The sequence below is a fragment of the Hordeum vulgare genome, chromosome 7H (genome assembly GCF_904849725.1).
Source record: "Hordeum vulgare subsp. vulgare chromosome 7H, MorexV3_pseudomolecules_assembly, whole genome shotgun sequence".
In the NCBI taxonomy this organism is placed as follows: Eukaryota; Viridiplantae; Streptophyta; class Magnoliopsida; order Poales; family Poaceae; genus Hordeum; species Hordeum vulgare.
In genome coordinates this window covers 339216129-339240026 of record NC_058524.1, presented here as the reverse complement: position 1 = coordinate 339240026, position 23898 = coordinate 339216129, and positions in this window count along the sequence as shown.

The window sequence follows — 23898 nt, the reverse complement described above, 5'->3', positions numbered from 1 at the left end:
CTGCAGACGCTTGGGTCATCGAGTTACCTTCTGTGCTCGGGGGACTCAAAACGACCCTGAACAAGTCAACTGGGTGGTCTCCGTTCTTTCTCGTGTACGGTGCAAAAGCTGTCCTTCTGAGTGATTTACTTCACAATTCCCCCAGAGTTGAGCTCTTCTCAGAAGCCGAAGATGAACAAGCCCGACAGGACGGAGTCGATCTCTTGGAGGAGGAGAGCGAGATGGCCCTGATTCGATCGACGATCTACCAACAAGACTTGCGTCGGTTCCATTCAAGACACGTCGGGAGTCGGACATTTCAAGCAGGCGATTTGGTGCTCCGAGTGCATCAGCAGAGACCGCACAAGCTGGCCCCCACTTGGGAAGGACCCTTCATTGTCTCCAAGGTACTGAACAACGGAGCATACACACTCTACAATTTGGAGAAGCGGATCGACGAGCCGCGAGCATGGAACGAAGACTTACTTAAGCATTTTTATGCCTGATTAACGACTGTTTTGATGTAATGAACAAGATTCCCTAAAGCAATTTACTTGCCAGAAGCTTCGGTTACTGCAATATATTTGTTGACTCCGGTCTATAAAACTTCTCTGAGTGAAGAGCTACCCTCTCACTCGGGGGCTTAGTCGCGAACCAGATTTCCTAAGTTAAAAAACTTCTCTGAGTGAAGAGCTACCCTCTCACTCGGGGGCTTAGCCGCGAACCAGATTCGCCTAAGTTAAAAAACTTCTCCGAGTGAAGAGCTACCCTCCCACTTGGGGGCTTAGCCGCGAACTAGATTCGCCTAAGTTAAAAAACTTCTCCGAGTGAAGAGCTACCCTCTCACTCGAGGGCTTAGCCGCGAACCAGATTCGCCTAAGTTAAAAAAACTTCTCTGAGTGAAGAGCTACGCTCTCACTCGAGGGCTTAGGCACGAACCAGGTTCGCCTAAGTTAAAAAACTTCTCCGAGTGAAGAGCTACCCTGTCACTCGGTGGCTTAGCCGCGAACCACATTCGCCAAAGTTAAAAAACTTCTCTGAGTGAAGAGCTACCCTCTCACTCGGAGGCTTAGCCGCGAACAAGATTCGCCTAAGTGACGAAATCCCTGCCCAACTGCGAATCAAGCTTAACTTAGGTGGGAAGACTTTGCGTATGCCCAGAGCATCCCCAAAAATAAAAGGTTCATTCGACAAAGATAAACTCAAATTCAGTCGAAGCAAACAAATTAATGATACCCGGTGCAGATCAAGGTTATCCGTGCAGGACGGAAGCACTCGGATCATTACCCGAACGAAGTTTAAAGTGTTTACATAAACCACTTGGCATACCAAGGCAAATCAAAGTTTTTTTTCTCACAACTGATCGTCTTCCTCACGGCTCACCTGGACTGGCCGGTTCCACAAAGGTGTCGAGGTCGATGACGTCGGCGATACGTGTTGCAGTATCAATGAAGGTCTCCATGAAGTCTTCAAACCGAAGCTTATTCGTGTTTGCAACCTGCACTGCCTTCAACTTATCCTCCCGAGTCTCCTTACAGTGGACCCTGACGAGAGAAAGAGTCACATCAGCCCCACACCATGCAGCTGATTTCTTCCATGTTTGGACTCTCTCAGGAAAACGACCCAGACGCTCCATCACAGCATCCAGACCGACGAGGAACGTGTCTTCAGGCCATAGGTCCTTGTCGATTCTTCCCACAGCAGCTCGCAGACGAGTGTAGTATCCTTAGACTTTAACGAGGCGGTAGTTGAGGAGATACATGTTCACGGCCAACTCATCGGGAACATGAAACATGACGGGATCCAAGTATGGCTCCACCTCGAAGGTTTCTTTTTCGAAATCATGACAGAACTCTGCAGAAGAACAACGAAATATCAGCTGCATGTCAGTCGACGAAAAACTCTAAGACTCACTCGGTAAAGAGAACATACCAATGAGAGAATCAAGCATCTTTGCCAGGAAATGTTTTACAAAGCTTTCTAAGGCATTTCCCCTTTTTGAAATGGAGTGAAGTTTCTTCGCCCATTCGTCTCTTTTGTTCTTCATTTGTTCATTATCTGCCATCAACTTATTAAAATCTGCAAGCTTCAGTTCATCAGCTTCGGACTTCTTCTTCAGCTTGGCAAGGACTAGATCCTTGTCTTCCAGCAACTTTTTCATCGCATCACACTCCAGCTTCAGTTTGTTCCTTTCAGATTCCACCTAGGTATACTGCGACCCAATTTCGCAAGCTTTCTGGAAGAATCAGAAGACAAACATCAGTCGACATATATAACACTTCCGAGTGATATATGGTCAAAGTAAAATCACTTCCAACTGATAAAAACTTCATTCGATTGAAGGACAAGATATGTTTCCGATCAGACCCCTGCCGATGCAAGCATTCGACAGCGGTCTCGGGGACTACACCCAGTGGGTTCACTCGGCGTCACCCCACTGAATTATCATTCGGTCAGCTCTGCCGTGACGAGCCAAAAATATTATACACTCAAGTACTTTAGACTATTATCACTCACTTCCGACTAATAATAGTCTCGGGGACTACACCCAGTGGGTGCACTTAGCGTGCCCCCACTCGATTTAGAACTCAACTAGGTCACCTCTAGTTGATTTTGAACAACAACAAAAAGAAAAGTCTCTACTGATTAAGACCACTGCCAGTACAAGCACTCGACATCGGTCTCGGGGACTACACCCACTGGAATGCAAATGAAACAAAGACAATTCTACAAAAAAAGCAACCCCTAGTGGGTGTGAGGCATAATTCAAACTTACGGTCAAACTTACTCGAACGTTTTTTTGAAGCACCACGATGTTGTTGTACACCGAGACGATGGCGTCATAGGCTCATTTTGCTTGTTGCGTCATCAGCCCTGCCTGGATCATAGCCTCCTTAGTGGCACCAGTCTGATCTTCATGGACAGGACATGTGGCATACACGGTCGCGGGGGACATCAATCTTGAGGCCGCAACAGAAACAACTGGAGCGCTTGACTGCAATCTAGTCGGAGTCGTGGTGACAACGACTGAACTAACACGCGGGGCACTCACTACATCCATTTTCGCCACGGGGACCTCAGACACGACTGTTCCACCGCAGTAGCTGCCTGCCTTTGATCATCGTCGTCCAGCTGGATGACCTCTCTTGCAGTAGGCGCGGTTGGCACACAGAAACGTCAGAAGTTACAAGCCAGGAAACCATACACACGGAAGAATGACACGGAATTGGAAATTTGTTATACCTAGCTCTGAGGTGGCTGCATTCGTAGTGTCAACCTCCATGAGATCTTCATCCCCTCGCGGCGGCGACGTGACAGAGGTGGCAACTCTATCAAAGCAATTTCATTCGGTCATCATCAACCAAAAAGTTCACTCGGAAAAGAGTAGAAGATCAAGTACTTACGCGGAGGCGACTGGAACGACAATCCTCATCCTAGGCAGAGCCTTCCGAGGTTTGGGTCCGCTGGGCTTGGGCACCTTTGCACGTTGTTCCACTGGTTCTCCAGATGATCCCCTGACGCGCTTGGCACTCCTGCCACCCGGTGCCAAAGCTTTGCTTGGAGTGTCCGCGGGGTCGTGACGCTGCTTGGTCTGAGGCTCATGGCGAGAAGGAGATGAATCTTCCTCCTCGCTCTCCTCCGACTCATCCTCCTCGGTCTCTTTGCTGTCATCGACATAGTCCTCGCTCTCCGCATTGTCCTCCATTCTCCCCTCATCAAGGTCGAGTGTGTTTCCATTTGGGACCAGAGAATGCAAGTCTGTCCACTCCTGCAAGATACAATCTACAAGCTGAGTTGAAAAGGAAACTGCAAGCACTCGTTTTGAACACAAAAATATTCAACAGAGCAGAACTAACCTTGTTTGTCAGCGGGTTTTCGGCTGAGAAGGGCAGGACCCTTTTCGCCCCCATCGGATTATCACAAGGACCGGCTATTCCGTGGATCCACTTTGCTATTGTATCTTCATTCGCTTCCTCGAGATGGGACCGAGTGGAATCCTCAGGACCGGTGTAATGCCACATAGTGTGGTCCCGAGCCTGGAGAGGTTGGATGCGTCTGCCATGGAAGGTGTCTAACAGATCCATTCATGTCACTCCGTTGCCGACCAGACCAATCAGCGCTTTGACCAAGGGATCCACCTGAGTTTTCTCCTCCTTCGTCAACACTAATATCCTCTGAGCACTCGGTCGTTCTAGAGTAAAAGGAGGGAGTCCACTCGACATGTTCGAGCAAGCAACATCATTATAGTAAAACCAAGTGGCTTGCCAGTTACGAACCGACTCTGGAAAGGTCATGGTAGGATAGCTACTTTGGGCTCTATTCCGAAGCCCTAAACCCCTACACAACTGGATGACATGAGTCTTGTCATCAGTCGGATTAACTTTCTTCACCGACTGAGATCGCACGGTGAAGATCCACTTAAAGAGTCCCAAGTGAGGAGGACACCCCAAGAAACACTCACACAAGGTGATAAAGCAAGAGATATGTGCAATGGAATTCGGGGGGAAATGATGCAACTGCGCCCCAAAGAAGTTCAAGAATCCCCGAATGAAAGGGTGGGCGGCAGAGAGAAACCTCTTTCGACGTGGGTAAGGAGGAGAACCCGCTCTCACTCCCGCGGCTCGGGCTCGACCTCCTCTCCAGGAAGCCTCCAAGACTTGTCCGCCAACATGCCATGCTCAACGAGCTCGAGGATATCCTCCTTCCGCATGGTGGATCGGAGGAAATCCCCCTGGATCCATCCCGACGACAGAGCCTGCTTCTTCGACTTGGCGACGCATTTCTTCTTCGCCTTCTCCAGCTTGCCGGTCTGCCCCTTCGTCATAGTGGCAGCGGTGAGATTGGGTGCTTCAGTTTGCGTTAGTGGCTAAGGAGAAGAAAGAGCAGAGGAGAGGAACAAGACGATGACGGTCCAAACCCTAGCGCAAAAGGCTTTTATAACCAGCCGATTGTGCCACTAGCAAGTGGGCCCTCAACTTATCCCTTCACAGGCCACCACGAGATATGTGGCGTAGATAGAGGCGACGGGATCCGCTTGATGGCGATGACGTCATCACCGCGTAACGCGCGGCAACCGAAATCTTCAAATCCCAGAAAATCCGGAACTGAAATGGTGACTGTTAACATCAAAAGATCATGTCAGACGCGCCATTTCTTTTACTCACTCGGGTCTTCGAATCCACTCAGATATTTTGTTCCAAGCACAATTGATCAAGAAGAATGATGAAGATTGCAATCGACATCCAATTGGGTGAAACTTTGGAGAGCACTCAAATTCAGTCTGCTATATCAAGATCTACAGTTACACCTTCACCACTCGAACCTCGATCCATTCGGGGGCTAATGATGGGGTTATAGCCCTAGGGTAGGGTCATAGGTTTGACCTATAAGTCCTACCCAGGGGCACCTCATTATTAGCTTGAAGATCACAAGATACCTACCGACTGGATTAAAACAACCTCTAGTCCAATCGGTAGAGAACCACTCGGAGGACTATTTTATACTCGACGACTGGATTTCGCACGGTGAAGATCAGAAGTCAGTTGACATAGAAGACCAGAAGCCACTCGGCGGGGCTAACGGTCACACGTTAGACTATTGTAGTTAATGTCATTTATGGCATACGTTACCTGTAACGTATGCGTTCAATATCACTTATTGCATCCTTGAAGGCTGGACACTTATGAGGGGCAGCACACTCTACATAAGCCACCCCCCCTCTGGCACAGGGGTTCGCATTCTGTAACACCTATATTCCACTCGACACTAAAGCACTAGAGCACTGAGATGTAGGGTTGTTACCTCCACCGTAGAGGGGCCTGAACTCATACAACCTTGCCGCAGCTAGGACTTTGCCCTCTACTTTCGTAGCCTACACATGTACTCTGAGGCTTATAGCCACGACACCGGTCATCGGCGTTGCGGGCAGTGCTGTAAGACCAGCACCAGTCGCGGCGAGGTAGGCCTGTTGACGAGGTGGAGGAGGCCCGAGGAGACTCGGCGCAGGAGGTTGCGGTAGTGGCAACAAAATATGCATGGACAACGTCGGTCGATGGGTTCATGTCGTAGGTCCATGGCATGGTGGGATGTTGTTGACGAGCCCCCCTCCTATACGCCAATTGCTGCTGCTACTTCTGTCGACCGCCGCGGCGGCGGTTCTTGCGACAACCACCGCTGCTGCCACCACGAGGTTGTTGTTGTTGTGGCTGCAGCATGGGTGGTGCACGCGGCATGGGGAAGAAGCACGGAGGTGCGGGAAGCGCCGGAGCTCGAGGCGCAAGTGGAGCAGGCGGTGGCGGGGCGCTACAAGTGGTGCCCACAGCGAGAGCGGTGTGGTGAACCCGTCGCTTGACCTGCTTCATATGTCGTTCCTCCAAGCGAAGGTAGGCGACAAACTTGGGAAACTAAGGCTCCGTCATCAAGGTGAGGTTGGCGATAGTGTTGCCGAAGTCCTCATTGAGGCCGTCGGTGATCGTGCTTAGAAGGAGATCGTCATCCATCTTGGCGCCAATGTCGCGGAGTTCATCGTACAATGTCTTGAGGCGGCGACAGTAATCATCTATTGGTTGGTCATCTTGATGACAGCCATAAAATTCTTGTTGCACGAGGATGCAGTGCTGAATCTTGTTGTCGGTGAAGAGGCCGTTGAGTTTTACTAACACAATGTGTGCGTCATCACCGTCGCTCACGACGGTGCGGAAGAGATCCTTGGAGATGGTGAGGAAGAACCACCAGATGAGCGTAGTATCGATGGCAGTCCACTCGGAGTCATCCTATGCCGTTGGAGTCGACGGAGCCATAGATGTGATCCATGATATTGTACTCGCAAAAGACGAGCAAGAAGTAGGTTTTCCATGCATAGTACGTGTAGTCATGGGGATCAAGGATGACGGGAACAAGCCCATGGATGTTGAGGTTGCAGATGTCAGAGAGATCCGGTCGGCGAAGGGTGTGGTGTTGTCGGAGAGGGAGGGGTTAATGGACATGGTGCGGCGCAGCAGGAGGATAAGGAGCAACGCGGCGGCTGGTAGGGTTTTGGGTGTAGTGGCAGCGGCGCGACAGAGGAGAGGGAGCGGTGCGGTGGCTGTGTAGATGGGTTAGGGTTTGGGTGGAAGACGAAGTTGCGTGGAGGTAGATGGCAGCAGTGGGGATGAGTGGCAGCAACGGCGGCACGAGGCAGTGGCGGCTTTGTGGCGGTGGTGGTGGAACAGGGTGGCGATGGTGGCTGGGAAGCGGCGGCGACAGCAGAGGGTGGCGACGGCGGCTTCGGGCAGCAAAGAGGATGGGATCGATGTGCTATCTCATACCATGTAAGTGAGGGAGAGAGGGATTGCATGCATCGATGATTTGCATTGATGGTGCATCAGGCACATATATAGGTACAAGGGGTGCGACTCATGTCTTGTCTCCCAAGTTACATACAGATTACAAAGAGAGGGAGACGTGATACGTGCAATATACAAAACCAAGACATATACACGTGTACGCAGAGTGTACATGTTCAACACGTTGATCTAACTATGCATGAGTCTTTTGCTTGGCCTCACGCCATCTCTCCTAAAGGAAAAGCTTATGTTGAATACAAAGAAGTTCTTGTGCCTCCAGTAATCTCTTGGGAAGAAGAGCCTTCTGAGAGTTCCTCTCGGGATGCTTTAGAGTGGTTCATGTTTTCGTGTCGTGTGACTCATGCTACTCATCAACTTTTTACGACTTGTTGACAAAAAGGGAGAAGATTACATCATGTTTCGGTAGATTTAACTTTTGATGGTTATTTGGTTGTGTTTTTTCTTGAGTTTGCAACTTATTTTGATCTTGTTTGATTTGCCTAAGTTGTAAACTCTCATAAATTACCCATAGCGTCAACATATCTCTTGAAGTATCCATTTTGCAGGTGGAAGTATTATGAGAAGTTATGCATGATTTTACTATGCTATCTCTGGCTATTATTCGTCAGTATGAATCAAACAAATCTTGAAGAAAAGAATTTTTCCTCCTACTTTATGTCTAACACATGCAGACTATTTAGTGTGGAATTATTTAACCCTCCATACATCTAGGGGAGTTTATTTCATCTTTGAGAATGGAAACATTAGTTCACTTTCGATCATCAACAATTCATTATCTATCCTTACTTTGATGATTATTTGTTTTGTCAACAATCTCCAAAAAGGGGGATATTGTTGGTGCAATAATCTGTCTCCTTATGTTTTGGAGATTGTTGCCATGAACAATAAGGGACTTATATGTTTGCTAATGCACACACAGTTATAGGTCTCTGGATTCATGTGGAGTTTGGTGCAAACTCCGAGGATAATATCTTGCATTGCAGCGAGGATCATCACCAAAGGATAAGTCTGTCAAGACTGACCCTAAAAATTATTAACATAAAGCAGTTGTCTGAGTGTATGTGAAGAAATTGACTACACCTGAGAATGTTGAAGACAAAGTGAGGACGTAGCATTTATTTCATTGTTTTTATTCTCTTATTGAGTCATAGGGCCGCCATACTACTAAGAGGGATATAGGGTTCAAAGAATTTGGACTTGATGATGCTAAACCCAATTCCTATGTTAGTTGCGAGAGAAATCTCTTTGTGCTCTAAATTATTTCTCGCCAGCAAGTGACAATAGTCTCCTTCGCCGCGATAAACTTACTTCTAACTGAGAAGTTAGCACTACTTATTCCTGGGTAATGTTGTCGTTGCTCCCAAAACCCGACCATTGGAAACATGTCCGTTGGCCATTCCCTAGAATACATGTTGAAAATAATCATTTCCCGTTCGGGCAGGCTGCGCTATAAATAGACACCCCGCTCCAACATTATTCGTTGACTACTCTCTGTGATTCTGAGAATATTGGGTGAGCAATCCTCTCTCCTGAGTGATATGAGCTTAAAATCTACCGAGAGAAGAAAAAAACAAAGCCAAAAAAACTAGATAGTGGTTTAGCATCACCTGAATCTAAGTCCAGACCCTCCACCTATTACTCTTGAGAGTTGCCAACTCTCTAGATGGTTAGGTGTCAATTTCTTCAGAGAACAAGAGTAATTGTGGTTCTCGAAGAAGAAGTCTATAAAGGTTTGAACGTCACCTCAAGAATCTACCATGAGTGATCGACATTGATTAACGAATCAATTACCAAGGAGAATAGGGTTTTAAGAGCTTACCTTCAGTATTAAATCACAACCCCTCCAACCAGACGTGGTTCTTTTGCAGAATGACGGACTGGTCTACCAAATTCCTTGTCTCCATCAAGCCTCACTGGTTACTTTCATCCCTATTATTTACTTTCAAACTTCTCTACATGATACAGTTCACACATGTGATTTCATTTGACATGCATCGTAGTTAATGATCGCCAGTAGTTTTATCTCATTATACTCTATTTATTATACGCTCCGGTGTGGGTTCCGAGAGTTTTGAAGATTCCAAATGAATTTTAAAAACTCCCATTAACCCCCACCCCCACCACCACCCACCCCCGGTATTACTCTACAAAACTACTACAAAACTTACTAAGAAACAAGGTCATGTATGCTCAACTACTACAACTTCTCGACTCCTTAAACATGCAAAGATACAATACAACCAATAATCATGGAATATCTTGCTACTCCATTTTTAAGTATTGCTTGCAATATCTTTTCAGAAGTAAACTAAGCATGCAAGCCTGGAGTATGCAATATTAAAAATGAAGGAGTACAAGCAACACTAAGCATGAGATGAAGTACAAGCAAAATTGAGCATGAGATGCGCAATTTCAAGTAGAAAAGCAACACTAAGCATAGCTAGACAAGAACAAGTAGACAGCAATATATTTGCAGAGATGGAGTACTCGTAGTGGCGCTCCGGTGTCTTCTTCGGGAAGGATCTCCGGTGTCGTCGTCTTGTGGTGTATCTTCTCCTCTTAGTGGTGCTCCGTCTGTTCCTTGTGATTGAATAGATCTGGCTACTCCTTGCTGACGAAAAGATCCAATAGCTCCTCACCGCCGCACAAATGCAATAGTTCCTCTTATCGCAGGTCCTCCTACAGCATGTCCTCCTCCTGTAGCTCCTCCAACTGTGAAAAACAAATCTTGGTACGACGAAGCGGGGACGGCGCAAGAAAAAGAGGGCAGTGGCGATGCAGTTAAGGGATAGACATCGACATTGCGAGAGGAAGAGGACAGCAGCAGCGTAGGCGAGGGAGATGCGGCGACGACACGGGCGAGGGCGATGCAATGGGAGTGGGAATAAGATGCGAGTGGGAGGGACACGACAGATAGCAATGCGGGTGGGAGGGGAATGAGAAAGTGATACGAGAGAGGGAGTGGGAGACGATGGGAAGGAGTGAACAACGGCGATGAGAGGGAGTGGTCGGCGAGTGATGGGGAGAGGAAGAGGTCAAGGTGGATCTGGAAGACTAAGAGCATCCCCAGTCGCCCCCCCCCCGGGCGTCTTTTAGCGTTGTCGGTGAAAAATCAGCCTACTCGCGCCCCCAACTCCTCGATTAGCACCGGTTTGGGTCAAAATAACAGTCGACAAACCTGAGCCAAACCCAACCCCCCACGGGGCACCTGGTCGAACCGAAAAGTCGAGTGGGTCCACGCTGTGGGCAACAGCCAGGCCTATTCATGCCGTTTTCTCCCCCTTTCTCCTCCCTTTCCCTCCATTTCCTACTTCCCCACACCCCTCCCCCCTCCGCCGCTGCTCCCGCCATCCGTCCGCCATGCCACCGAACAAGAAGTACACCTTCCCTTGCCCTGCCACTGCTGCTGATTCCAGCCAGCAAAAACAGAGGAAGCCGATGGCTAGTCCGTCGGGCGTTTCGGACACTGAGTATAGGGCGTATGTCCAGCGCCGAGAGGATGTCATAATAGCCCGGCGGAGGGTCAGGTGTGGACATTGTACGTTGGCCCCAGTTCGTCGCGTCGCCATGTGCTTTGACGACACGTTTTGCTCGCGGTTATGCAGATGGTTCGGATGTTCGCCATGTATCGCGCCAACAATGAGGACCAAGAGTTCAAGTTCCTTCACGTGTTCTCCAGAATAGAGTCGTGCAAGAAGTGGAGGAAGTTCGGCTAGGTCTCGACTAGGCTAAGGAGATCTACGATCCGGATGCGCCTGCCCCGGCTATGGCAGAAAGGCGCCCAGATGGTAACAAAAAGCCAGGGTGGCGAGGGACGCGGCGCCCGCTGCCAAATGGCTGCAAGCATTGATCGAGCAATGGTTCGCCGACGCCAAGATCAACGCTTCCAGGAGGGAGGAGAAATTTGACGCGCGATGGTCGGCTTTGATGACGAAGCAGGACGTCAAGCTCGACCTTCTGAGGATCAACATCGCCGCGAAGAATAGGAACACCGACCTAGCGTTCTTAATGGGGTGACACGTCAACAATGGACGAGCAGGTGAAGGTATGGTACCTCGTGGAGCATGGCCTCATCTTAATCCAGATGCTCGCACCGGCATCAACCACAGCAGCGACCACGGCGGCAACACCAACAGGGACGCCCACGCCGAGCGCAGAAACCACGCCGATGACAAGCTCGACTACACCGACGACGAACCCAACCCCAGCTAGTCCCGAGGCATACAAGTCGCACAACGCTAAGTTAGCTGTTTCATTTGTTTCATCCCTACTATCCCTTCCTTTTGATAACCGAACTATTGGGTGCGTTTGATCTCGCCGAACTATGTCAGGATGATCGCCGACTTGTAGCATGATGATTGCCAAACTCGTGACATCTTTTTGGCAGCGGCAAAGATAAATTTAAAAAAGTTGGCGTCCCGAGGCCGAAACCTGGGGTGTGGCTGGAAACTAGCACGCCCCAAGGACAAAAAAAGCACCGGTGCAACGCCAAAAAGACATTCGTCGGGCTGCGCTAGGGGCCAAATGGTTGGAGATGCTCTAGGAGTGAGCGAGTGGACGGAGAAAGAGAGAGTGAGTGAGTGTAGAGCAAGTCATGCAAGTGGAGTGGTACAAACGAGTGGAGTGGTGGGAGGGTAATTTTCGAAAGGAAAAGGTTCATAATGTGACAGAAATTGGACTAGAGTTGCTAAAATGACATGTATTTTGGTTCATACGGAGTAGTATGCTATGACGCACCGATAAGGCGATACATGATACGGCAACTTCTAGAAACAGCAATACGGCAATATGCCATGTATATAATAATAATAATAATAATAGTAATAATAATAATAACAACAACAATGACGTGTAAAAAATATAATAGAGTGTGTGAGATGAGATCAAAATACCATCCAGTTGGTTGCTTGATTCCTTCCATGCCTCTTTTCTTTTCTAGTCTTAAATGATCAAGCAGGACCTCAACTACTAATAGTGTATACAAAATAAAAATACATCACATGATATTAAACTTGATAATATGAGGTAGACAAGCATAAAAAGTAGAAAGCAGTAAACAAGTTGACTTGTAGCAAACCAAATGGATATATACTTGCTTGTTCCAAACTTCCAAGTTCCAACAAGTTTAGTGCTCACTTCTCAATGACCATGGACAAATAATGCAGAACTTCAATAAGGTAACATGATAAATAGGAAGATCCCTAGTAAAACAGTGCATAATTGTGCGTTACAAATAAACAAAAATAAGATACAAGGCTTGGATGGCCGTAGATCCATTGTCAAACATTGCATAATTTTTCATTACAACCGAACTATAACATAATTTAAATGTGAACAGTTCAAGTGAGAGCATACATGATGTCAACCTTAAATTCGGGTTCATCAAATATCAAGTTACACCTTCAAGCATGCCAACACCAATGAAGCTCTCAACCCCATTTCCGCTCACATCCCACGGCTTGGCTCGGCACGATAAGCCTTAGATTGTCTTGAAAGCAAACACAAGTTATTATGTGAGAATGTTGAATTCTCAACACATTCAGGAGTGAGCTTGTTTCTCTTGGAACTATAGATTAAGAATGTGTGCTCCAGTTCCTTTCACATGAAGATGAAGGCGTTTCCTAAAGAGTCACACTTGGACATGCTTTTAGTTTTTAACTAAGGTCATTGCATTGTAACACATTTATGAATGGTCCATTGGTCTTGTATCCATCATTAACAATTCATGTTTCTTTTCATTGTGAGCGAGCGAGCGCGACACGGTTAACATTGTTAGCATATGGCTAATAATTAGCATGCAACTACAGTATCAACAAATTACTTAATCGAGTAATCTACAAACCAACCTACTAAATCAACTACAATATCAACCTACTTTAGCACTAATGATTAAAGACGAAAAGACAAATGAATAGATCAACTAAAGAGGAGCAACATTTACGTGGGCCGACGAGTGGTGACCGACAATAGCGATAGTTTAATCAATGTGTCGGGTTGAGAGTTGACATGGCAGCAGGCTGATTCCAACTGGCAGAGGCGAGACTCCAGCCGCCGGCGGCGGCTCGCTTGTGTGCCCTTGTTGTGTGGAGCGTGCAAAGCAAACGGAATGGTGGACAGTGAACAGCACATATCAGCACTTCTCCCTTTAAAAAACACGATACTTTGGCGATGGGCGCATGTTTTGCAAGTATCGGTGCATTGTTTCTTACTTAGTCGTTATGTTTGATTCGTTTGTATATGTATTCCTTCATCCCAGAATAAGTGCCTTAATTTTAATTTAACTTTGTACTAAAATTAATATAAAGTAACAAGTCCCAAAATGAATGTCTTAACCTTAGTAATAGTATAAGTTAGTACAAAGTAATAAGTGCCTTACCTTAGTACTAAGTAGAGATGAAAGGAGATCTACATCATATCTGTTACATGTTGTACAAGGTTACATATATACCCTGGCTGGGAACAACTACTGCTAGCGAGGGACGTGGGGATCGTGCGTAACAGACGCACGACCCAGAAGATGTCGTGCGCGGCCCGTTGGCCAGGAGAGAGACCAAGTCATGTACGGCTTGGAGGTGTCTTCCAACAACCCCCCGCAGCCGCAACGGGTCCTCGACGACGTTGAGGCTGGTCCAGGACTCCATGAAGACGCCGAACGGGAGTCCTTTGGTGAAGACGTCGACGAACTGGGATGTCGAGGGGACGTGCAGAACACGAACATTTCCAAAGGCAACATGATCACGCACGAAGTGAAGGTCGATCTCCACATGCTTGGTACGTTGGTGTTGTAATGGGTTGGTGGAGAGGTACGTTGCCGAGACGTTGTAGCAGTAGACGATGGTGGTGCGGTCCGGAGGCCGTCCGATCTCCTGCATGAGTTGTCGAAGCCAACACGACTCCGTCACTACATTGGCCACCACGCGATACTTCGCCTCCGCACTCGGGCGTGATACTGTGGTTTGGGGCTTCGAGGACCATGAGATGAGGTTGTCGCCAATGTACATGCAGTAGCCAGACATCGAGCGCCGAGTGTCGGGACAGCCGACCCAATCAGCATCCGTGTAGGGATGAGCTGAGAGGAAGCAGACGAACGAAGATGAAGTCCGGGGTGGGTGGTACAACACAGGTAGCGCAAGATGCGCTTGAGGACAGCGATGTGAGGCGTGCACGGAGAGTGCATGAGGAGGCACACCTGCTGGATGACATAGGCGATGTCGGGACGTGTGAGGGTGAGGTACTGTAAGGCGCTAGTGAGGCTGTGAAAGAGTGATGGATCGGGAGCGTGGTCGCTAGTGGTGGCGAAGAGTTTGGCCTTGGTGTCGACGGGAGTGGTGATGGGTTTGGAGTTGAGCATAGAGGCACAGTCAAGGACCTTGAGAGCATACTGCTGCTGGGAAAGAAATAAGCCGGCAACACTGCACTGAATGTTGATGCTGAGAAAACGATGCATTGCGCCAAGGTGTGTCATGGAGAACTAGGAGGTGAGCGCGGTCGTGATGTGGGTGAGTAGCGCGGATGAGCTGGTTGTGAGTATGATGTCATCCACATAAGGGAGGAGGTAGGCCATAGAGTTGCCATGATGAAGGATAAAGAGGGACGAGTCGGACCTGGACATCGTGAAGCCGAGGGAGAGCAGGAACGTGGTGAAGCATTGAAATCACGCATGAGGCGCCTGCTTGAGCCCATACAAGGACTTGTGGAGTTTGCATACTGCGAAGGGGTGCACGGAGTTGATGAAGCCGGTCGGTTGTTGACTATGGACGAGCTCGTCGAGAGTGTTGTGGAGGAAGGCATTCTTCACTTCCACCTGGTTGAGGGCCCAAGGGTTGCTGACGGCGATGTTGAGGATCACGCGGATGGTTGTCGGTTTCACCACGGGGCTGAAAGTTTCCCGTAGTCGACGTCGGGCTGCTGCGTGAACCCACGGAGCACCCAACTTGCCTTGTACCGAGCAAGGGAGCCATTGGGATGAAGCTTGTGACGGAAAAGCCACTTCCCGGACACCAAGTTGACACCTGCGGGACAAGCAACCAAACACCATGTTTTTTTTCACCAAAGCGTCAAGTTCTTCAAGCATAGCATTATGCGAGTTAGGTCTCGGAGGGCTTGTTTGTAGTTAGCAGGAAGAGGAGAAATCGGTGCAGGAGAGGTGGCGATGGTCAAGAGTTTTTTGGTTGCAGGAAACCAGATTTTTCTCGCGTGCGCATGGGGTTGAGGTTTTGGGGAGGTGCAATCGGCACAACGCGGGGCGAGAGAATTGGTGCGCGTATGGGGGGGTGTGGCGGCGACGTGCATGCGGAGCTGGGACCGGCTCGGTCGGGCGTGGGATCACGAGCTGGTGGAGGCGTGGTTGAGGCTGGTCACAATGGGGAGTAACATTGAGTAGTAACATACATGACACATAAGCATGTTACTACTCTATGTTACTACATTCATAGTGGGTGGTAACTTAGGGGTGGTAACTCAGAGGGTTCATTTATTGCTTTTGTGGGATCTATAGTAGCATTTTATAAAGAAACAACCTCTAGCATTAAAAAAGTCTCGTACAAAGCGCGAAGTTACGGTAACCACGGTGGTTACTCCAATTCCTTCTCTCCTCATTAACTCACTGCCACGTAGGAAATTTTGCTGAGCTGGACATGAAGTTACCACCGAAGTTACCTGCATTGGGGCCAGCCTGACCCGAGGCTGGTGGGCGCTTGTGGGTCAGGTGCAAGTGGGTGGGCAACGGGAGCTGGATGGGTTGGAGGATTTGCATGCGTTGCATGCGGAATGGCTATGGCCAGTGCGGAGGCAGTTCGTCCACGTATGTGGTCGGGCGGGGCTATAGCTGCAGGCGACTGGATAGCTGGCGCGCACGATTGTGGTAGCGAGGAGCGTTACATGTGGAGTTTCTGTGGCTCGTGCAGGGGTGGTGCATGCAGGTATGTGGCTAGTCGGGGCTGTGGCAAATGGGAAGCAGTTTTTGTCGAAGACCACTAGCCGGGAAGTGATAACACGACGCATAGAGAGGTCGAGGCACAAGTAGCCTTGTGCTCCAGCGGCATGCCGAGGAGAACACACCGGACGAAGCGAGGGGCGAACTTATGTGGCATGGTGGCGTAGAGATTCAGATAGAAAAGGCAATGGAACATGCGCAGAGAGGTGTAGGAGGCAGACGTGCCGTAGAGGATTGTCCCACCCTATTTGCACCTTACTTTGTCTTTCTTCCAAAATTTGATATAAATTAAAACTTTAAAGTGAATGTCATGAGTGCCTTGATTGTCATTGTTGAATGTGTGCTTGTGAGTAGATCTCTAAAAATAGTATTTTATAAAATATTATTTCCATACAAATCCTTTTAATTATTTTGGTAAACCAAAACCTTGCTTTGGAGTTTGCATTGCAAGTCCATGAATTTAAGGGAATGCCTTCACCCAAAGATTGTATTTTGATTCTAAGATTCATATAACTCTTCAAAACCATGAAATGATTATTTTAAAGTCATTTTTCTATTTTATTTATATGTCCTTTCTAAGGCCAGAAATGGTATTTCTCGATGGAAAATTATTTTTCTACCTTAGAAAAATCTGAGAAAATTTGAGAATACTCACAGGACATATATTTTTTCATACATAAGAGTTTCAACCCCTAGTCCTGTTCAAAATATTTGAGCAAACCTTTGAAAACCAATTCTGTCTATTTTGATCTAAGAAATATTTGCAAAGGAAATATTCTCAATAAATTCCCAGAAAATTCTACCTTGTCCCACATGCTATATTTGGTGATCATGCCAAGTTTCACCTCCATCCAAGGTGATTTGAGTCACCAAAAAATTCAGAAACCCTTTCTGTCCAGAATCAAGTTGGAGCAACTCTAAATTGCCAAGTTTGTCCATTTGGTCTCAAACTTTGCTAGAGTGCTCAATACCCCAAATAAGGAAATCATGCCAAGATTTGGATTTGTTGGATTTAATTTGCTCACATATTCTCACAAGGATTCAAATATGCCCATTTGTGGGTATTGTCAAGTTTACATTGTCAAACTTGTCAATGGAGCTCAAATTTGGTAGAGCCTCCTGATTATACCTAAAACCAAACCCTGTTATCTTTCAATGCATTTGGAAGAGGTTAACTTCCCCAAACATGCATCAAACAGCTTCTGCCAGATTTTAAAAACAGCATCTAGCAACCACCACACTTGCTCCCTTCGCTCCAAACTCATGTCACAGATGGCCTGTGCCCGTGCTCAACTACACACGAGAGGCCCAACACTAGTTCAATGAGAGGGGGCCAAAATCTCCATTTTATCTCATGAATCAAGGCTGACAGCACCACTTTAACTCTCTCACCTTGGCCAGCTAGATTCTTCTTGGTTCCTAGCATCCAAGGAGCATCTACATCTCCCACACACCCCAGGCATGGCCAAGACGCTCCACAGCGCGCCAGCATGTTGTGGCATGCCAAAGCTTCGCTCTGGACGCGCTACAGGGCGCACCCGAGCCCCATGGGACCAGCACCGGCCAGTTCTCGCCTCCACCCGTTGCCCCACTTTGACCACACCGACGATTGAGTCAAGCGCAGTGTCGGGCCCCTCTTCTCCCCCTCTCCGCTGCCCCTGGCGACATGTGCCCGCGCACGGCCGAAGCGGCCAGAAGGACCCCGCCACCTCGACGCGCCAAGAGGCTGCCCTCGCTCCTCCTGAAGATGCCCCGCGGTCCTAAACTGTGTCCGCAATACCCCGGTTTCGCACTCGAGCTCTCTCTCCCTCTCTTGTCGCCGCAGCAAAACCACCGGCGCACCACCGTTCGGTAACTCATCACCCGCATATATAAAGGCTCCCCCGCGCTCCTCCGTCCCAGCAGAACCTCCCTCTCCACTCCAATCGACCACCCCGAGCACCCCCTTAAGATAATAGAGCCCCAGTACTCAAGATCGACCGAGGCGCCGCCGCATCGGGGCTCCGTCGATGTTGGGCTACAGGCACGCTACCGAGCTCCTTTCACTTCCCCTGTGAGCACAAAGACCTTCCGAGCCTTCTCCACTAGTCCCCCAATCTTCTCCCCGCTCGGAGCACCATACCCAGCACCTTCCCGAAAGGTCTCCACCGCGGCATCGTCGTCGCCGGCAACTCAGGCCATCTCCATCGACCCCTCGACCCCCATCGAGTAGGCGGAAGTGCCACGAGCCCATTCACGTGCTCACCTGGCCTTGAGGACCCCCAAGTTGTCGTCGCGGAGTCATCCCTCTCCTGAGTCTGGAGGTAGAAGATGACCCCAGCAGGAGGACTCCACCTGTCGGCGGCCTCTCTCTCCTCTCTATCACTGGCCGTAGGGGGGTGCGTGTTAGGTTTCAACCTGACGACGCGCGCGCGCCTCGACTGGCTGGCTGGCTGGCTAGCCGGTTGGCCAGCTGGGCCGGCCCGGCTACAAGCCGAGTGAGGCCACTAAGCTGGACCTTTTCTTTTATTTTTTATTTTTTGTTTTTAAAAATGAATCCACAGGATTAATTACTTATCCAAACTTAAATATTTGTCACCATAATTCTTTTAAAAATGTGTAGTATTTAATAGAGTTGTTTGTGAAATTTTTGTGAAAACTTTTATGCAGAGGTTTATTTTAAAACCTAGTTTAGGTTTTTTTACTTCTGTTAAAAATACTAAAGATACTTTTTCATCCCAAAACCACAAACAAATATTTTGATAAATAGTAATAGGATTTTACAGAATAGGGTAACATTTTTATGTGAATTTGTACTCTGTTTTTGGTTGTCGTCCTTATTATTATTGATATTACGACGATAGATCACGTGTTTGATGAAGGACTTGGACCAGAAGACCTTGAAGACCCCGGATACCTAGCTGATCAAGGTAAGCAGCCCTTTGACCATGTCTGAGAAAATATTTTTATGCATGCCATGTTGATTATTTTATCCTGATGCATATGATCATGATTAATTGGTAAACCCACGGTATGGTGTTAGTGATGTCTCCTGTGGAGCACTTGCATTTGAGCATGACCTTACCATCTATGAGGGTCACGCTGATGAAAAGTTGACAAGTAGATAGTAGTGCCATGCATAAGATGAGCATATGCATGGTGATGGTAACTCAAAGGTGATATCAGAGGTTTTACCAAAACCCCGTCGGGTGCCACTAATGCCCGAGGGTGATGGTGTTGAGCTGGATGACCACTTGAGAAAGAAGTGGTGTACAGGAAAGGCTTTGTGTGAGTGGTTTCAGAAATGTGATTAGACTTAAGATTTGTCGACCGTCCCAACCTTACATGTGCGAACACGATACCCCTTTCTGGGACGGAGTTGTGTTGATTACTCCGGTTGTGCTAGCAAAGAGCCCGCATTACTAGTGGCAGGAGTGATATGGTCACGCTCGTGAACGGGTCGGGCCAGGACGGGCGACTATGTCATTTTTACGTGTTTCGGGCACACCGTTGGTCCTTGCATGGATGATACGGTGTAGAGTTGATTCTCGTAAGACGTACATCATGTGGGTTGGGTGCCAATCGAGTGGACTCTTTGTCTACTGTCGTCAGGGGAAAGGCATTGATCGAGTACTTACCTAGGATATATTATATACCGCGAGTCGTGGATGACATGGAATTTTCCCGGATCTCGTGGGTACAGCGCGCAACCTCTACAGAGTGTAAAAATATTCGAATAGATGTGTCCACGGTCAAGGACAGTTGGGTGGTGTTGCTTAAACTACGTCTAGTGATTTCTGCATAAACCAAGTGTGTGTGTGTGTGTGTGTGTGTGTATAAAGGTGTTAAATGAGAAAGTGGTTACTTGGTCAAGCTTGGTGACTTGACATGGAGGATGAACATGAGGTGTTCAGTCCTCGGAATATTTATGTTGATATATGTAACATGTTCTTATGGTTACTATTTACTTATTGATGTATGACTATCTAAATACATGACCATATTTATGCATTTATAAAACCTGCTTTCCGCAAAGGCTGCATTATACTTCATATTTCACTCAATTGCATAATCCGCATCCTGGGCTGTTTGCGAGTACATTCAAAGTACTCATTGACTTGCCACTGGTTATTTTATTAACCAGACATGGAGGAACCAGAATATAGAGAAGAATTCGTCGTCGGAGAAGGACACGTGAACTAGGACGCTTCCCAGTCAGAATGCGTGTTGGTTAAGGCTGATGGCACGGGTTCACGTTTGCTACCAAGAATTCCGCTAGTAGTTGACTTGGTGTGATTACCTTCATGGCCCTATCTATGTAAGACTTGACCATAATGGTCATTATTGTTATCAGACGTTAATCATGGATTCTTTTTATTCAGTATCTGTGTGTTCAGTGAGCATTGATCTCTGGGATCACTGTACACGTTCATTTGGTGATCTCGACTCGTAAGTCGGGGTCCCCACGGAGCTGGTATCAGAGCCATCCTGATAGTAGGAAGCCTTAGGTAGCATGGACGTTAGCCGGGATGAATAGCACGCTCTGTCCTTACACTTGGGGTTATGTACACCCTTACAGCCTTTCTATACCATTCACAACTTTCTGACCTCTCTCCTAAAACTTTGTAGATGGTCGTCGTACCTGAGACACTCGTGGAACCTGGCATTCCCCTACTTCTGGGGGACACCTTGGAGAACTGTCAAGTACGCCGAACGCCCGTTTACCTCTACCACGAGAACTGGGTCAATGCCAGCACAAAGGAATATCACATGGACGTGATTGTAAAGGCAAATAACTCTCCAACGAGATGGTTCTTTGAAGGGCCATAGATGGAGACTCTGGTATTGGCAGTTGAGAGGGTAGCATGAGAGGTGCTCGTTCACATCCGCGACTTCCTTCGAGAGATGGCTGATGAGCCGGCTACCCGCCACCTGCCTTTTGTTAAGGATGAGACTGACGGGAGCTAAATGCTAAACCCATCCCCGGAGGAAGGGACGCCACTCAGGTTTCAAACCTACTTCATCCTCTGTGCCAACAGCCTAGTTCACAACCTGATCAAGGAGTCAGTGATGCTTAGCCAAGAACTCCATCGTGTCCAAGAACTACTCCTCCAAGAAAAGATGAAAACAACCAAGATCAAGAAAGAAGGAGCATTCGGAGGACAGCCTGATGTCGCATACAAAGGAGGAATACTACCACATAAGGTCACCCCTATTCGGAGTCGTCGCATGATCGCCGAGGAGTATACAGAGCTCCTCACCGCTTCTCCGATGAAGCTTCATCGTGATGGACTTCTTCCTTCCCCCACACACTTGACGGGAGATGATGCCCGCACAGATGATGACGAGGAGGAAATCCTTGAGGAGTGTGAGTATGAGACCGAGCAATCCGCTACTTAGAATGGACGTCTTAAGGCAAACTAGGAGTCCCCATGCGAAGTGGAGTCTGTGTAATGGTTCATATGAAACCATGTATGCTTGTAGTGTGTGCTTTCTGTTTGCGTCTCGATGCAAGGAGTGCTTATGCCCTAGGCAACATGTAAGCGGCTACATCGCTTATTGTCCTGGTTTTGTCACAGCATATGTCCTCCTGAGAGGACTTTGAGATGGGGGCATGGCAACCATGTGGCAACTCAAAGGGGTTAGCAGGGAGCAAGAGATGATTTACCCAGGTTCGGCCCCTCAGATTGAGATAAAAGTGTACGTTCTATTGTGTGTATATTGTTGTTGAAATCGATTACAAGGGTGTGGATGCGCCTGACCTAGCTCTCGGTCGATGTTAACTTAAATCTACCAGCCCTAGAGACTCGCATTTATATACAGGTCGTGGCCCTAGGTTTACAAGAATTTGGGTCACGTTACGATTCATGACCTGATATGTCTCTAACTCGCCTTGCCCCTTAGGCAAGGAAACTCCTGACGATCCTTCTCCCGCATGGGCCATAAGTCGCCCTTCTTCCTATCTTGGGCCGCAGTCGGCTCGCGCTGTAAACACCTTGTGTCTTCTGCTTCATAAGTCAAGGCCCGCCTTGAGTATGAATGTTGAGCCACCATCATCTTGACCCAGCCCCCTAGGGCGGTTCTCACGGCGGGATAACATCCCCAACATTAGGCCCCAGATTGACTTGAACGTGTTCACGTCAATAAACTTTTCTCACACTCTTGGCGGCTCAAACACAATCCCAACTTGTCCCCAACAAAAGAAATACCAGCTTATAAACACCCCCTGATTTTCTACTCCATCTGTAAATGACGTCAGCTATCCCGAAATTTTAGGAATCTTCATGACGCTTCTTTGGTCTATCTGTTTAGCCCGACAATCGACGTGCCATCAATTCCAAGATTTACGGCGTCCCCTAGACTCTCGCGCCTGCCATTTCCATTTCCCTCTCAGCCTTTAAATACCGACAGGGGCATCTCTTTTTACTTTTACCCTAGATTCTCTTCTTCATCTTATACCTCGAGCTCCAGTCTGCGACGCACCGCCGCTGCGCCTCCCACAGACGAGCACTCCGGTATGAGGCTTCGCCACCGCGCGTCTTCTACTCCGAGCCGCAAAGTCCTTCCACCTCCGTCGGCACCATCAGGTAAGGCTTCGTTTCTCGCATTAGATCTGCTTAAGTCACCCACCATAGTTTGCCGAAGTTCTTAGGGTTCGTCCTGCCGCCATCGATAGCACAGATCCATTCGACCCCTTAACGAAAATGTTCCCAGACGATAGATTGCAAGACGAATACGGATCTAAATCTTGCGTAGACTCCATGGATTTTTTGCGGGAACCTCATGGTCAATAGTTGTTGCCGCCCCATATTTTTCTGTCATCTGGAGACATCAAATTCTTTTTTTCATACCATTGGTAGATCCATCTTTCTATATGGTTTGGTAGAAAACTATTTATCCAATACTTAGTAGAATCCGATATCACAACTCCTTCATAAACGAGTGTCACTCTCACACACGCGTGTTAGACATTTTGTAACCCGCCATCTCCGTTAGCCGCCTTATATTCAGGCAACTCAAGTATTATGAACCTCTTTATTGCCTATTTCTTGAACTCCTTGTTTCTCCCAACAATTTTCACTTGCTAGAATAACCCGCCAACCATACTTATGCAGATCGCTCCTTTCTGAACCTGTCAGTCATATCGAGACCATCAAAATGCGACTAGTTACCCTCAGAAATTGGTGATGCCGCCTTGTAACGATGTGTGTCAGTAGGGACCTTGTCTCCTAAGGAGGTAACTGGATGGAGAGCCGCCGCTGGAGAAGTGCGACCTCCACCCGCCGAACGAGAGGTTGTGGTTTTTACTGACCATTTAGAACGAGGCTTCTCTCCTCCTGGTTCAAAGTTCTTTCCGGATGCTCTCAACTTTTACAACCTTCACCCCCAAGATATTGGTCCCAATTCAATCGGTAATTTAAGCTAGTTTCAAGTCTTGTGTGAAGCATACCTAGGAATAGAACCTATTGTTCCCATATTTAGGGAGTTCTTCTACTTGAACCGCCGAACTGAATGGGTGGATGGCCCTAGCTTAGAACTCGGCGGAGTTACCATACAGAGGCGGCGCAAGTGTGGTTTCCCTGATGTCACCTTGCCTAGTCACCCCGAGGGCTGGGGGGAAACTTGGTTTTCCTGTAAGGATACTGCGTCGACTCAAGA